The 14,933-nt window shown below is 34.8% G+C and overlaps 1 pseudogene; it reads right to left on the bottom strand.

Moving 5' to 3' along the window:
* Positions 1-13,715, bottom strand: part of LOC109104553 — a 14,834-nt pseudogene extending 1,119 nt beyond the window's left edge.
* Between the last annotated feature and the right edge of the window lie 1,218 nt (positions 13,716-14,933).

Here is a 14,933-nt window from a genome sequence, read left to right as displayed (position 1 = left end):
CCCATCTTCTGGGTTGGTTCTAAGCACTAGGTTATGAAGTATACAGCAGACTACAACAATCTGATTTACAGATTCAGAGGCCTGAATTGGTTCTTTAAAAAGCTAAAGTTTTGTGAATAAAATGTTACATTCATTGTGATTATTTATTCATCAAATTTGATTTAATCAAACAAGCCTTGTTTTGGCTTTTTCAATCCAGTTTAACCAATAGCTAAATGTGCTGAATTGATGATGCTAAACAGTAGCGGCACTTTTCGCCTGCTGTGTTTTAGAGCAAAAACCTGTGTTTTATGCGCTATAAACCACCCATAAAAAAGTTTATTTAATGACTAAATGTGATAAAAATAATTGTGATGTCCTGTGAATGTTTAAATCTTAAAAATGTAGATTATAGCTCATTATAGATTGCATCTTATTCACAACACACATCTCTTTTTGCCGGTGCGATTAACATTGCGCTTTATTGATCATGTGAACATTTATACGGCAAGAAATAGTGAAGTGTGAAATATCCAGGCATTTATTTGGATGTGCACACATTTAGCTTTTTAAAGATCACCCACAATCCAGTTTAACCAGTAGCAAAATGTGCTAAAGTATCGATGCACAGCCAATATTTTTGAATAAGAGTGAATAAGCACAAGCACGCTGACTATGTAAATTAGGCTCATTATAGATAACTCAATGATAATCGCAATGGCAAACAGCAATGCAAGTTGTGAATAAGGTGCGATCTATAACAAGCTTAATTTACATAAAGAAGGTGAGTCTGGGATTAAAATAATCACTATTTAAACATTTGCATTACAGCGCAATTTTAGCACATTTGGTTAAAGTAAGGCTACAGTTGTTTACCCATAGAGATTTAATGTTGGAATGGAATTGAATTGTTAATAATATTGACCAACATGATGATATGTTTTGCAGATCACAGCTTTTTGAAGAACAATAAAGCACTATTATCCATACAACGCTATCTCACGTCCAATTCGTACATATTTTACGAGGTGGCTAATTCATTCGACCTCACTCATACAATTTTGTAGGATTTCTATGATGGTTAAGTTTAGGTGTGAATTCCTACAAATTTGCCAATTCATAAAATGCGTACGATTTTTCACAAATCATATGAATTTGTACGAGTGAGATCATACGAATTCATACAAATGAACCACCTTTTTAAATATGTACAAAATTGCCGTGAGATCAGGTTGATCCATATTATGCACATTAACTGATTAAATATTTAATTCATTCATACATTCACTCACACACTCATATATTTAACTTCATTGTCCTCTTTAGATCCTGAAGCAGTCTTTAGTTATTCTTTTGCACTCCTTTCACCATGATGTTATCGTACGGTGAACTCTCCTCTTCCTCACTGTCCTGCTTTGCCAGCAAGGCCCTCCTGGGAGGTTTAGGAACAGCGTAGTCGTCGACAGAAGCATTGTATGGATACTCGTGACCGCTCGGATCCATTACTGTGCCCAACATCTTCCAAGCATGACCTTTGACCTCCTCAGGTTCATCATAGAGCGATGGAGGCCCACATGGGACCACACCGCAACCCTCTGGTTCATCATAGATGTGCTCGACTCTTTTGTAAGAATGTGTTTTTCTGTTCTGGAAACGGGATCTGATAGCATTTTCATCTATAATGTCATAAAGTGGTTCTGTGTTCTCTATATTGCCTTTCTTGTCATTTTCACAGTTGGGCTCTACAAACATGGGTGAAGGGTTTGATGCAGACAAAATGTCTCCCATAACATTCTTGGCAATGGTGTCAAAGGGCAGTGAGTAGTCAGAGTCCTCAGGGTCGGAGCATGTGGAACGGCGGTCTTTTAGTTCTCTCTTCTCCCCTGGACTTCCCCGATCTGGATCCAGTGCCATGGCCCGGGAATACATCTCATCCTCACTGTTGACCAAAGGACAGCTGCGGAAGTTCTTGACCTGGCTCTTACGGGGCGGAGGCCTGGTGTCCAGGGTCAGGCTCTTGACTCCAGTCAGAAGCTTATCTGCTGGGGTTTCAAGTCTGGATTGCTGAGAGTTCTGGGGTTGTTTAGGTCCATCTCTGATTGCTCCCTCAGTCACCATACTGTAGATACCCGCATCCTCTGCCACAGCTCTCATTCGAGGTGAAGAGGGGATGGTATCTCGCTCCCCACTTGATATCTGCTTCTGAGGTAAATTGACTCTGTGTAGATTGATGGCGGCCTCTACAGACTGAAAGATGGTGTTTCCTTGCTTTGTGTCGAACTCAAAGTTGCCTTCTCCAGAGTCGCATCTTCGCCCAGCCTCAAAGGAGAATGTTGCCTGTTCGTTGAGAAAAAATAATAGGTTTAATTAGTAGTAAAATTAGTAGAATTGTTCATGCTTTGTTTTTAATTTGATTTAAATCAATGCATGTACAGTACACTAGTCCAAAAGTCTGGGGTCAGTATGATTTTGTATTCTTACCAAGGCTGTATATATTTGATCAAAAACGTAGTAAAATGGTAATATTGTGAAATACTATTACAATTGAAAACTTTTTTATATTTCATATATTTTAAAATGTAATTTATTCTTGTGACGGCAAAGCTGAATTTTCAGAATCATTCCTCCAGTCTTCAGTGAAACGTTCCTTCAGAAATCATTCTATTTCATATATTTTAAAATGTAATTTATTCTTGTGACGGAAAAGCATATTATTATATATATATATATATATATATATATATATATATATATATATATATATATATATATATATATATTTTTTTTTTTTTTTTTTTTTTTTTCATTTATTGTGGATTTTTTTGTGGTGGGAGAGTTTTTTATTGTGGATTTTCGGTTTCTTTTTATTATTATTATTATTTTTTTATTTATTTATTTATTTATTTATTTAACCACAAGGGAATCTGGACATCACAACAATTTTTACAGAGAGCACTAACCCTGCTAGCCTCACTAACATTAAATGAATGACTGCAGATCACTGTCAAAACCATACCTTATCTCGTCCGAACCTGCGGAGGAAGCGGTAGGGCCAGGAGTAGAGAACCTCTCCCGTCTTAGGTTCCTTCAGAAGGAGGCTATCAAAATCAGTCCGTAACAGCACTATTCCTTTCAGGCTGCACCTCTCAGAAGCCTCCGTGCGCCTCACTGTCACCTTAAAGTCTTTCATTGCTGAAGACAACAGGAAGGAGAAGCTTTACATAAACAATGTGCCAAAAGAACACAACAAATATCAACCATTCAACACTTATTTTCAGATGAAAAGCAACAGTGGATTCAGCACACCTGTTGCCTTCTATAGGCTTATGAGCAATTGCATCTTTCAAAATACATTTAAAAAACTTAATCTGATAAACACAAATGTTATGTATAATCATAAATGTGTATAATTATATAAAATGCTTTTCTCTGTGAATTAATATACTGATTTCACCTATTTAAACTCTTTTTGGAAGCAGATGGTATGTATCAGAGGTTAAATTCTCACATATTCAAAGCAGATTTCTTTTGATGTGAAATGTACACAACATAATTGGTTTTTCACACAAGGTTACAGATTTAGCACATGCACTGCTGAGAAACAAACATCTTATTAGATGTCCCCGGTTAAGAAAGGTCAGCACTCCGGTTAAGAAAGGTCAACACCCCATTCGTTACTGCTGAGCTGCAGGGTGAACTGTGTGGCGCGCACAATTCTGCTGCTTCTCCAGAGGGATTGTCTATTAAAGAGCTCGCCATGCAGGTGTTTTTCTACACGGGAGCAGACATGGGTGATGAAACTTATTAAACTTATTAATTTCCTGAGGTGAAGTGTCAGAAGGAGATTTTTCTGCTTATGCCATTCAGTCCAAAAACAGTCGATCCGAAACAGTGGGTTATTAATTCAGGCTCTGCATAAATTTAATGCAAATGTGGATGTTTCTCAAAGTCTGATTTAATAGCATTTCATAACAGTAGTTAAAATTACTCTGAAAAAAATATTATTTTGTTATTATCCTTTGGAATTTTTAAATAAATAAATAGAAAAAATGTATTTGGGTTTTTATTTTCGTCAGGCATTTTAAGGACATTTTGTTTTATAGCATTTTCTGTGGAAATTGCAATTTTGAAATAAAAGTCCTTTTTTTTTTAAAGCTTTACTATTACAGTTTAATTGGGAATTATACACAAGTATAGTGTGAGCCCACAAGTCTATGGCTCACACTACAAGCCATACTTTAGGCCTGGTTACAAAGCACCAAAACCATAGTTATGCCGATAATCCTACTAGAAAGGGCATGAGAGAGAGAAAGACAAAGAGAATGACAAAGACTGCAGTGTGGTTTGGAGGTAACTTTTTTCCGTTTGAAACGTGGCTACTCCAGCCACAATCAAACTTCATTGAGAGGAAGTGTGCCTTTGCAAAGATAATGCTAGCTTCTGTTTGCAGGTGTCAGAACAGAAGCAAACACTCCACACCTCTCGGCAAATGAAAGAATGGCACTTCCTGCAAAAGAACAAAAAAAAACACACTATATACAGACTTTTTTTAAAAGTAAGACTCATTTCCACATTTACATCCTGTTGTCATGAGCAACAAGTGGTAAGATTCATATGCAAGATTCTCTTTCTGTTTAGCTCTACATTTGGCAATGCACCAAATTCGCAGCAACTGTTTTGTGGCTGTAACCCCCCATTTCCACTTACTTTCCACATGACCTCATTTGCATAACACTATCTTTCTCCCTCCAGGTGTGTGCTTTGTTCAGGAGGCTGCAAACTCATAAAAGTACGTACATTTTTTTTTTTCAGATACTTTTTAACTGTAGTGTAATTTTATTCTGTCCAGATATAAGTTTTGATTTTACTAATGTGACGGATCTGGTATATGGAAAAAAAAATTTGGTGGAGTCAAGATGAGTGATATTTTTCTGACCTCCTAATACTACTGTTTTAGAATCTGGCATGTGGTTTCATATACTACATGATCTGCTGCTATTTGATGTGGTTTACAGTTTGTTAGAATCACTAATTTCTCCATAGGGCTTGATTCATTGATGATTTTGTGTTGGTTGTGAAAAGGTTGAATCGTGGCGTTAACATCTGTATGTACTGTAAATAAGAAGTAGTTTTATAGCCTTACAGTTCCATTCTGATCGCTGAATTCCTCTCACACCGTTACCCCGCTGTTGCTTGACATAACAAGGCCTTCTGATATTTAAATTGAAACAGATGGATTTGATAAACCGTCTGAATGTGAAACTCCCCCAAGCCCGACACATTGCAGAGCAGAAAGAAAGCAACAGAATGCTGAAGCTCACACAGACATATGGGCCAACTTTTTGTGACAGAAATAAGTCAGTCAGACTAATGAGATCATTTTAAAGCCATTTCTGAATGCAGGCAAATATAGTAATATAATCATCCATGATTAAACAGTCAGGGTTGTGTTCAAATGTCCAATGAAGTTAGACTGGCTGGGGCAGATTGCCTGGCACCTGTGCTGCATCAGTGACGTGTGTTTTTGTGCTTCCACTTCTCTTGACTGTCATCTTGCTGCTGAAAGCCACAATGTGAAACATTTCCAATGGGGACTTCTATCTGTCTTTTCCATCTTTGGGGATGTGTTTCGGTTATTTTATGTTTGCGCATTTGTTTGATAGTCTGTTCGCCTCTTTTTCAATTTGCTCAATGTAACTGAACATATGGGAGACTAAACAAATACCAAGACTGAAGAAAATGCAAAGTTCAGTGGATTAATCCTACTCATGCAAAAACTACTTAAACTGAACGTCTGAATGAGAACATATGTGCATGGTCTGATAAAAAAAAATACACACATCTGCTATCAATATCTGCAAATAATTGCAAAAGAGCAAAACTATACTCCTAAAATAATGACAGCATGAACGGTACACTATGCCAGCCATCAAATAAACAGCACTTACCCAGCATTAATGAAGAAAAAAAAAATGAATGTAAAGGATGTCACACAGGGCACTGAACAATCTTTGAGAACAGCAGGATATTACGCATTTACACAGATAGTGGTCAATCTGCAGACAAGGCGGACACTTGTGAGTTATTTTTTTCCACCACAAGAGAACAAAGATGAGCCACAACTTTCCACTACGCAACAGAGGAATGAAGAAGTTAGCTGCTGGTTTGCAATATTCACAGAAAATTAACTAGAGGTGTCAGACTAGTAAACAAGCTCTCAGTGCAAGGTGTCAGTTTGTAGAAACGGTGTACCAAACTAGGTAGTATTTACCTCTATTCCTGGCCATGGGTTATGTTTTTTTTCACAGAAACTGGCAGATGAGCTGGCAGTGTGACCTTTGTAAGGTACTTCACCAGATCTCTGAAACCGGTTCATCCATCAGAGCAGTTCCACAAGCAACTCCTTTTGTGACTTTAGTCTTATTTGCATTCATATTAGTGGTTTTGGAATGATTTGGATGTCATTTTGTGGTTTTGTACACACTATACACTTTCTTACCAGTTTCTCTGCTGCAGTAGAGAGTGTTGTCTGCCATCGTGGCATCATCAGATTCAGCATGTAAACTGTTTCCTCTCACTGCTCCTCGCTCTGTCCAGCTCATCTACAACAAACCCAAATATACAGCCGTTTATAACACACAACAAAAACTTTAAAAATGCAGTTTTGCCTTACCTTGTTCACTACAGTAAGCCTATAATACCCATACAGAAAAAAAAAAAAAAAAAAAAATATATATATATATATACGCATATATATACATATATATACACACACACACATACATATATATACATATATATATATATATACACACACATATAAATATAATTACACACACCTATATACACACACAACAATATATATATATATATATATATATATATATATATATATATATATATATATATATATATATATATACTATATATATATATATATATATATATTTAAAATACAGTTGCTTAATTTAAAACAAGGAACTCTTAGCAAGAAATGATTAATCATGATTAATCACATCCAAAATAAAAGTTTTGTTTACATAATATATGTGTGTATACTGTGTATATTTATTATGTATATATAAATACACACACATGCATGTATATATTTAAGAAGAATATGTTATGTTTATATATTAAATATATTTATATATAATATAAAATATAAGAATATAAATGTATATACATGTAAATATTTTCTAAATATATAATTTATGTGTGTGTATTTTATATATACATAATAAATATACCCTGTACACATACATATATTATGTAAACAAAACTTTTATTTTTGGATGTGATTAATCGTGATTAATCATTTGACAGCCCTAATATATATACACTAAAACTATTTAGAATTTACAAAAAAAAACTATGAATGTCAGACATATTTTTTTTTAATTAATCACATCAAAATGAAAATATACAAATAAAAGCTATTTCAAATTATAAATAAAATCTACAATTTTATATGAATAATACAAAAATAACACTGATCCGCTCTAATATGGTGATCACAGGCAGCCGCAGCTAATCCTCAAACCATAAGATTCACCTACGTGCAATTTGTGTAAAAACTAAATTGCAAGTTACTATTTATAATTTTTTTAACCACAGATGGTGATAGATAGGCCAGTCCTGCAGTGCAACTTTAATTTCCAGTAAAAAATACTAGCCATGAATTTTTTTTTTTGTTAAGATTCATAGTCCACTCAAACACTCAAAATTGTTACAACACAAAACACTCACTACACTTACAACACTATTATACTTACAACAACAGAATATACTTAGCAAAGTACACTCTTTTTCACACTGTTCACAGCAGCAAGTGTCATTTTCAGTGGTATGTGCTATGGAAATCGCACTTCTTTATTTTTGCACCCGCTGAAATACTGTTTAACCTCACCACAAGACTTTGGACAAATGGCCTTTGTTGAAGAACCACTTTCTGAGCCAACAAAGTGATCATATTATGTTGCACATCAGAAACCTTCTTAGCATAAAGCCGTATTCATTTCCCCCAATTCATTAGATCAAGCTCTTCCTTTCCAGACAGCATTCCTAATTCAACAGCCATCTATCTATCCATCCATCCATCCATCTGTTCATTTTCCTATCCGTCGCCCTTAAATAAAAAATTACACTTTCTAATTGAATTTAATAAGTTAATAATCACTACATTTTATTGCATTCAAATTTGAATTGCAATTCTGCATTCTGTTTTCTACCTTAATTCAAATGCAGTAATTGAATTGGAGTTTTACAGGCAATCTCAATTCAATTCTGAAAGGTGCACAATTCTTCCTGGCAAGCAATATCAGCTGGGAAAGTGCCACATGAGGAAACCCAGCCATATCTAGGGACCAAAGCATAATTTCAGCCAGAACACCCCTAGGAACCACTCACATGTACTTCAGAAGGTGTTAATATGTAGTTCATGTGGATATGGAACTAAAGAGAAGGATTTAATAAAAGAGCACATATATGTTAGCTCCATCAAAAGAGTGTGAGGTCAAACTACCAGGTATGTCATACTGAAGTAGATACTGCTGGAGTGTTAAAATGAGAAGTTATAATTAGAGAAACTTGCATAAGGTCGACTCTTTGAGTACAGGCCCCTTTGCTCAGAGCACACTTCTTAGCCCATGTAATGTCACTAAGCATTTACTGTAACCCATGGCCAGAGTGGAGCAAGAGTGAAGTTCTACATGTTGTAACTGTCCAAAGAGAGGTTATGTACTTTTAACATCCATAAAGTCAATGTTATTTGGTAGTTACTTCCTTTATTTGAACTATTACTGTCACTCACAACATAAATATATTGTACATGTATGAGATATGTAAGCAACTTCCTTTTTTTAAAGATAGAAAAAAACACATTCACTGAAAACAGAGGCTCTTCTTTGCAAAGCATTAACTAGAGCAGCATAAGAAGCTCCGTGAGTCACACGAGCAAGTTTCTGTTCAGCTTTGAAGGGCTTTTACATTTGCTGAAGTGACAAAAAAAAAAAAAAAAAAAAAACCTTGGCAAGCTGCTGCATTTGAATCCTCACGTCTGCAGAAATTTTAGCATAAGGAGTTGACGAGATTTCAGCAAAGACAATATAGTCTTAGCTGATGGCAGAAGCATAAATGTCTGTTACACTGGCATGCAACAAGAGCTTGAAAAACGCAACTACAGTTACAAAGTCTGAAATGAAAGACAGGACCAAACCTGGAAACTCTGCTATAACTGCTCTGTACTTTTGCAGTCAGGTGTCAAATCAGGGTTTCTGCAAGATTTTTAAGCTCAAATTTAAGACTTTTTTAAGACCTGCACAAATAAAATGAATACCACATGATACCTTATTCTTCTTATCGATCCACCAGTTCACATTTACAGCTCGGTGAGTTTACAGGGTAAAAACATGGGTCGATTTTCTCATTGGTCTGAACAAAAGCAACCCCAATACTGTGTTCCTGGAATACTGGAGGCTGCAGTTTCAGTTCATTTCTAGGATTTTTTTATTATTATTTATTTATTTATTTTTATTTTTTGTGACTCTCCCATCTAGACAATTCTATTCCAACAGAGGAGATCTGATTTAAACATCAAACAAACAGATGCAAAGACTAAATCCATGGAAACTATTCATTTTTTGTCTTATTTTTAATGTAAGAGCTTCATTTAATTTTATTTTTTGATGTTATTTTTGCTGTATGAATTTAGCCTATTTAGCTGTGCAAAACAGTTCACTGTGCTGCTGGATGTTGTAAAGTAGTATTTGTATTCAAATTATTTTACATTTATTAATGTACTAATAAACACACTAATTTGTACCAATTTTACTGCACTTAAGTTGGTCAGACATGAAGAGCTGCGCTGCGGCTAATGAAAAAGTCTCGCAAAGACACAAGTCTTTCTTTCTAAGAAAATACAATTTAAAACCTAAAAACTAGAGAGAGAGACAGAGAGAGAGAGAGAGAGAGAGAGAGAATATATTGAAATAAATTAGGTTAACTATTTCAAGAAAGTTACCATGTTTAAGTGTAATACAATAATTAAGTGTATACAAATAAACTAACTAAATAATTCCTTAAAAATAATAATATACTGAACTGAAAAGCAAGTGCTATAGAATAGTGTGAGCTGCTAGGACAATAATTAAGTTTATACAATTAAACTTATATATATATATATATATATATATATATATATATATATATATATATATTATTATTATTATTATTATTATTATTATTATTATTATTATATAGCCTATAGTGTGCTAGAAATGCAGTCCTGAATAAAACAGGCTTATTGAAAATGCACATTCATTCCCTGCCAGCAGGAGGCACTTTCAGAACGGCAGAAATAGAACTGTTTCCCTGGTAACAGCAGAACACAAAGCGGAGCAACGCCAGACTCAGAAACGTGTAGTGCTCGTGTTTATATACAGTAATAAAATAATAGCCTTTTGAAGTTTAATCGTCACGTTAAGCCATATCGCAATTCTGGTCTTTCCGTGCCCAAATTTGAGAATTTATGAAATCATAATTAAGACTTTCTTGTAGAATTTAAGACTTTTTAAGGCCTTAAATTTTATACAACTAAATGTAAGACTTTCTGAGACCCTGCGCAAACCCTGCAAGTGAGGCATTGTGCCACAATATTCCAAAACAGGAAAAAATAAAAATGTTTTCAAAAGCAGTTTTACATACCGGAAAAGCGATTTCACACAGTTTCTGGATCCAATCCTCCAGTTCAGCTGTTTCAACGCAAAAAACAAAGGTCTTTTCAGTTGTCTCCACCAGAAAAGTTCCACAATCCCGTGGACAGCCTTCGACATCAGCCTCCGAAACACGAATGCAGTCATTCATTTTTATCACCTGTTTAAAACACACACACACAAAATTAAACTTAAAAATTGAGGGTTTTTTGGACATTTTTTTGGACAACCTTATTTACTCATAATGTCATTACATGTCTGTAATAAACTGCTTAAATATTTTGACAAGGTGAATCTGTTTCATACACATCAGCATATAAATATACTCCAAGATGTCCAGATTTTCCATTTCAGTAGGTAGGTTGATGCATGAATGTTTTGTTTGTTTTTTCTTCCCAGAACTGATCATTATCCATACGCATTAATTTCAGAAGATAGCATTTTTGTGAAAATTCTACCTTTTTTTTTCATATTTCTTAGCAAAAAGTGGAAACAGATTTAATGATACTTCCTGCAAACTGTTTGTACATGTCCGCCCACACATAAGCCATGTGCATGACCCCCCACCGAGTTGATTGTTCATTTACCATGGCACATCACAGATCTACATCACTCTCCTCAAACACGCCACATCTTATTTGTTATGTTTGCAGTACAGGGAAAATCTGATCTCCACGGTTGTTGCTCACCTTTTTGTTTTCCTGTTTGCGGTTGGATCTCTCCAGCGTGCTGCCAGCTCCATCTTTAAACTCAAAAAACTCAAGGCGAGAGATGGAGCAGGAGCTCTCTCGGTACAGCACGGACCAGACCTTTCGCCATTTCTGAAACAGAGAGAAGATAAATGGCTGAAAGTGACGTAAACTGTCATACCTTTTATTTGCATTTTCCTCTAGGCATGAACAAAAATAAGAAATGAAACTGATGGACCTTATTATATTTCAGGATGTCTATTATCAAACAACATTGAAAAAGAAAGCACTTAACATATCACAGCCATAAAATATCGTCTTGTGACAAAACTTGATTCATATGTTGATGAGTATCACTGGGTCGTATGATTTATGGAACTTTTTCCACATTTTAAAATCTCATCTTGATGCACATTATTCACACTATCATAAAACAGCCAGAAGCAGGTTTAACATTTTGGCCATTTTAATGTAGTGGAGCAATAACACACTTAGTATTTGTAATATTAATAGTATTTTAACCAAAGTTTACAATCACTGTTATAAAATAAAAAATAAAAAAACATTGGCACAGCTTACCCCAAAAGATGTGACACACTTTATTTTGTTTGTTTAATAATTAATTGCTTAGTCTTTAGCCAAATCATTTACATAGTTTTAGAAATGAATGTCTATTTTTAAACCATAAAATCTTCTATGTAGAAAACTTACACAGACAAAACTGCAAAAACATTTTTTTTTAAAAGTTATGCACATGCATCTCTAAATCACACATGGTGATCCCTTTTCTAAATATATGGAGAAAAAAAAAGTGCATAGCTAGATTAAAGGGATGACACGTGACACACTTTGCCCCACATCTCCCCATAGTACAGTAAATATAGTTTTCATAATGTCAGTGATATTATTGCACTTTAGCTTGTTTTTGACCTTAAAATGGGAAGTGGTTAATGTAAAATTTGCCAGAGTACATTTTCCCACACTGACAACAGAAATATTTTTAAACTAAAAGTCACTAAATAGTCCAAAGGGAAAATGTGTATACATGTCAATAAGAAACACATGTAGTATACCGCTTAAGATAATGAGAATTTATTCCAGATTTAACATTGGCTCAAGTGCCTGAGGATAGTTGGATCATAGGAGCATCAAGTGTGAGATTCCTCAGTCAGGAAATACCCCTAAAAAGATGTAGAGTTCAGAGAATCTCTGTGGTACGACATTATCTACCATTTCAGAAAAATTCATGCCCTCATCCAGCACATAATCTATTACAGATACAACACCCTCCTTGTGGTTTCCTAAAGAGACTAAACTGATCCTATTACTAACATTAACTTACTTTAATGGACTCCAGCAGCCCATAAGTCCTCTAAATTATGCCAACAGGATATTCCTCTACTGCAGTCCCATATGGCAGAACCAACAATATTATCAGTGACATCAATCAAAATGAACTGAAAATGGGTTTAGATGAGAATATGAAAGTTAAAGTGGATCACGTTCACAGTTCAGGAAGTTGTTCATGACACTGCCAGTGACCTTAATACAATCCATGAATTACTCTCTTATTGTAATTGCTCTACTGATTTGGAGTATTTGGCTACAAACATGTGGTTCAAATTAGGCAAAGTGAAGGCTGCTAATTGAAATTTATAAGCCCTGATCTATATGCTTGCACTGGAGTACAACCCAACATCCAGAGTACATTAGTGGTTCCTTTCCATGAGGTCTAAATGTTTGGATAGATACCAAAAAAACTATTTTACAACCTCTTTTAATATTATATTAGATTATATTATATTATTGACTTCAATATGAAAAGCTGCTCTGCAATTTTATGTATAACACACTCAAAATTGTAGATATTATACAGGAAATAAAAAACGACCAACTGTCCAGTAGTATTTTGCAACAGAACATTTTTGCAATTATTTGACATTAAAAAAATAGACAAGGATCCAACAAAAGGGTTTTTACAATATTCATGGATATCATTATTGTGTGGTAATCATCCTGCGATCAGGCCAACTGAGTCTTTTAGTACAGCCTTCATTTTGTTTTATGATAGACCATTACCATAAAAGAACACGATTGTTCTTTGATACTGCCTCTTAACGTTCCCCCACCACAAAGTCCCCTGGTAAGTAAAGCACGTTTTGTCTTACCTTACCAAACCGCTGCTGTTGTAAATACAGCATCCCCTTCTTTCTAATGTCCTCCTCCATTTCTCTCGGTCTTGTCTCCGACCCAGCTCCTTAAGACTGTCTCATTTATTGTATCATACTTCTGCTAAACTTGCCTGTGACGCAAACAGCATCTCCAAGTTCCGCCATATCTACTTCCTGTATATAGCCCAAAAGAGTTTAACACTTCTTTGCAGAGCTGTGCAAGAGCCAAAGCCACAATGATTACTTAAGATCATGTGTTTCCTCATGTTATTTAGTACCCAAATGAAAGGAAACAGCATCATATATTTATTTTTTTTATACATTAATTAAACTTTTTAAACCCAGCAAATTAGGCAAATTAAATAATTGTACTTTTTTTTGGTTGACTCCATAAGGCCTGAGTGTTTTCATATTATTGTCTCATATTATTTCATTGAGAATTTAAGCAGTAAATTGTTAATATTTTTTTTTTTAAAATATTAATAAACAAGAAAGTAATGTAAGTAACGTCACGGATTTATATTTGTCACATAAGAGCTATTTTAAGATCTGAGGTCTTATTTTTCAGGGTCTGTGGTCAACTGCAAACTTCCTGTTCTATGGTGTGTCAAGTTTCCATCTCTCTCTCTTACACACACACACACACACACACACATACACCAACTTTACCATCCAGACAGAGAAGGGTGCTTTACTGACCATTGTCTGCATCTCTCTAGCAGTTTTAGGATAGACAAAAACTATCAGTTAGGCTAATCATTGTCTTCACAAGTTAAGTCACACACACACATGTTATCACAATTTGTACACAATCATGTGTGCAAATGTGCGCCAAAGCCTAGTGATGAGTTTCTAATATGAAATAGCATAAAAATTTAAATAAAAAGGCCTCTAATACCCTGTTTATTAATAAAATGTAATATCAATTTAAATCATCCATCATGTAATGACCGAATGCAAGTACTATTCTCTCAATAGGCCTCTGCCTTTTGGCTTGCAACATTAATGCAACACAGCTGTCAGACCTACAAACAAACAACCTCTTCCAAGGGAAGTTTGCATTTAGTTGACCAAACTCAGATTCAGAATTCTGTCTCAAATATTTTCTAAAGAAAATTAGCTTAGTTCATTTCTGTGCAAAAGTTGCCTTCACGAAAATACGATATTGTGGGTGTTTTCTAGGGCGTCGCTATATTTCATGTGGTGTTTTTAAAAACATTACTATATAGTTACTAGATTTTTCTGGGTGGTTTTTTACTGATCCAAATTAAATGAGTCCATCCTAAGTTTCTATAATATTCACATCTCTTGGTTAATGTAAGTTTAATTCTCTAAATTATTCAATAGCATAAAGTAGGCCATATCGCTCAAGTAACAGCTCA

This window comes from Cyprinus carpio, chromosome A8 (assembly GCF_018340385.1).
Source record: "Cyprinus carpio isolate SPL01 chromosome A8, ASM1834038v1, whole genome shotgun sequence".
Taxonomy (NCBI): Eukaryota; Metazoa; Chordata; class Actinopteri; order Cypriniformes; family Cyprinidae; genus Cyprinus; species Cyprinus carpio.
Note: the sequence above shows the minus strand (reverse complement) of the source record. Positions and strands in the feature narration are given on the sequence as shown.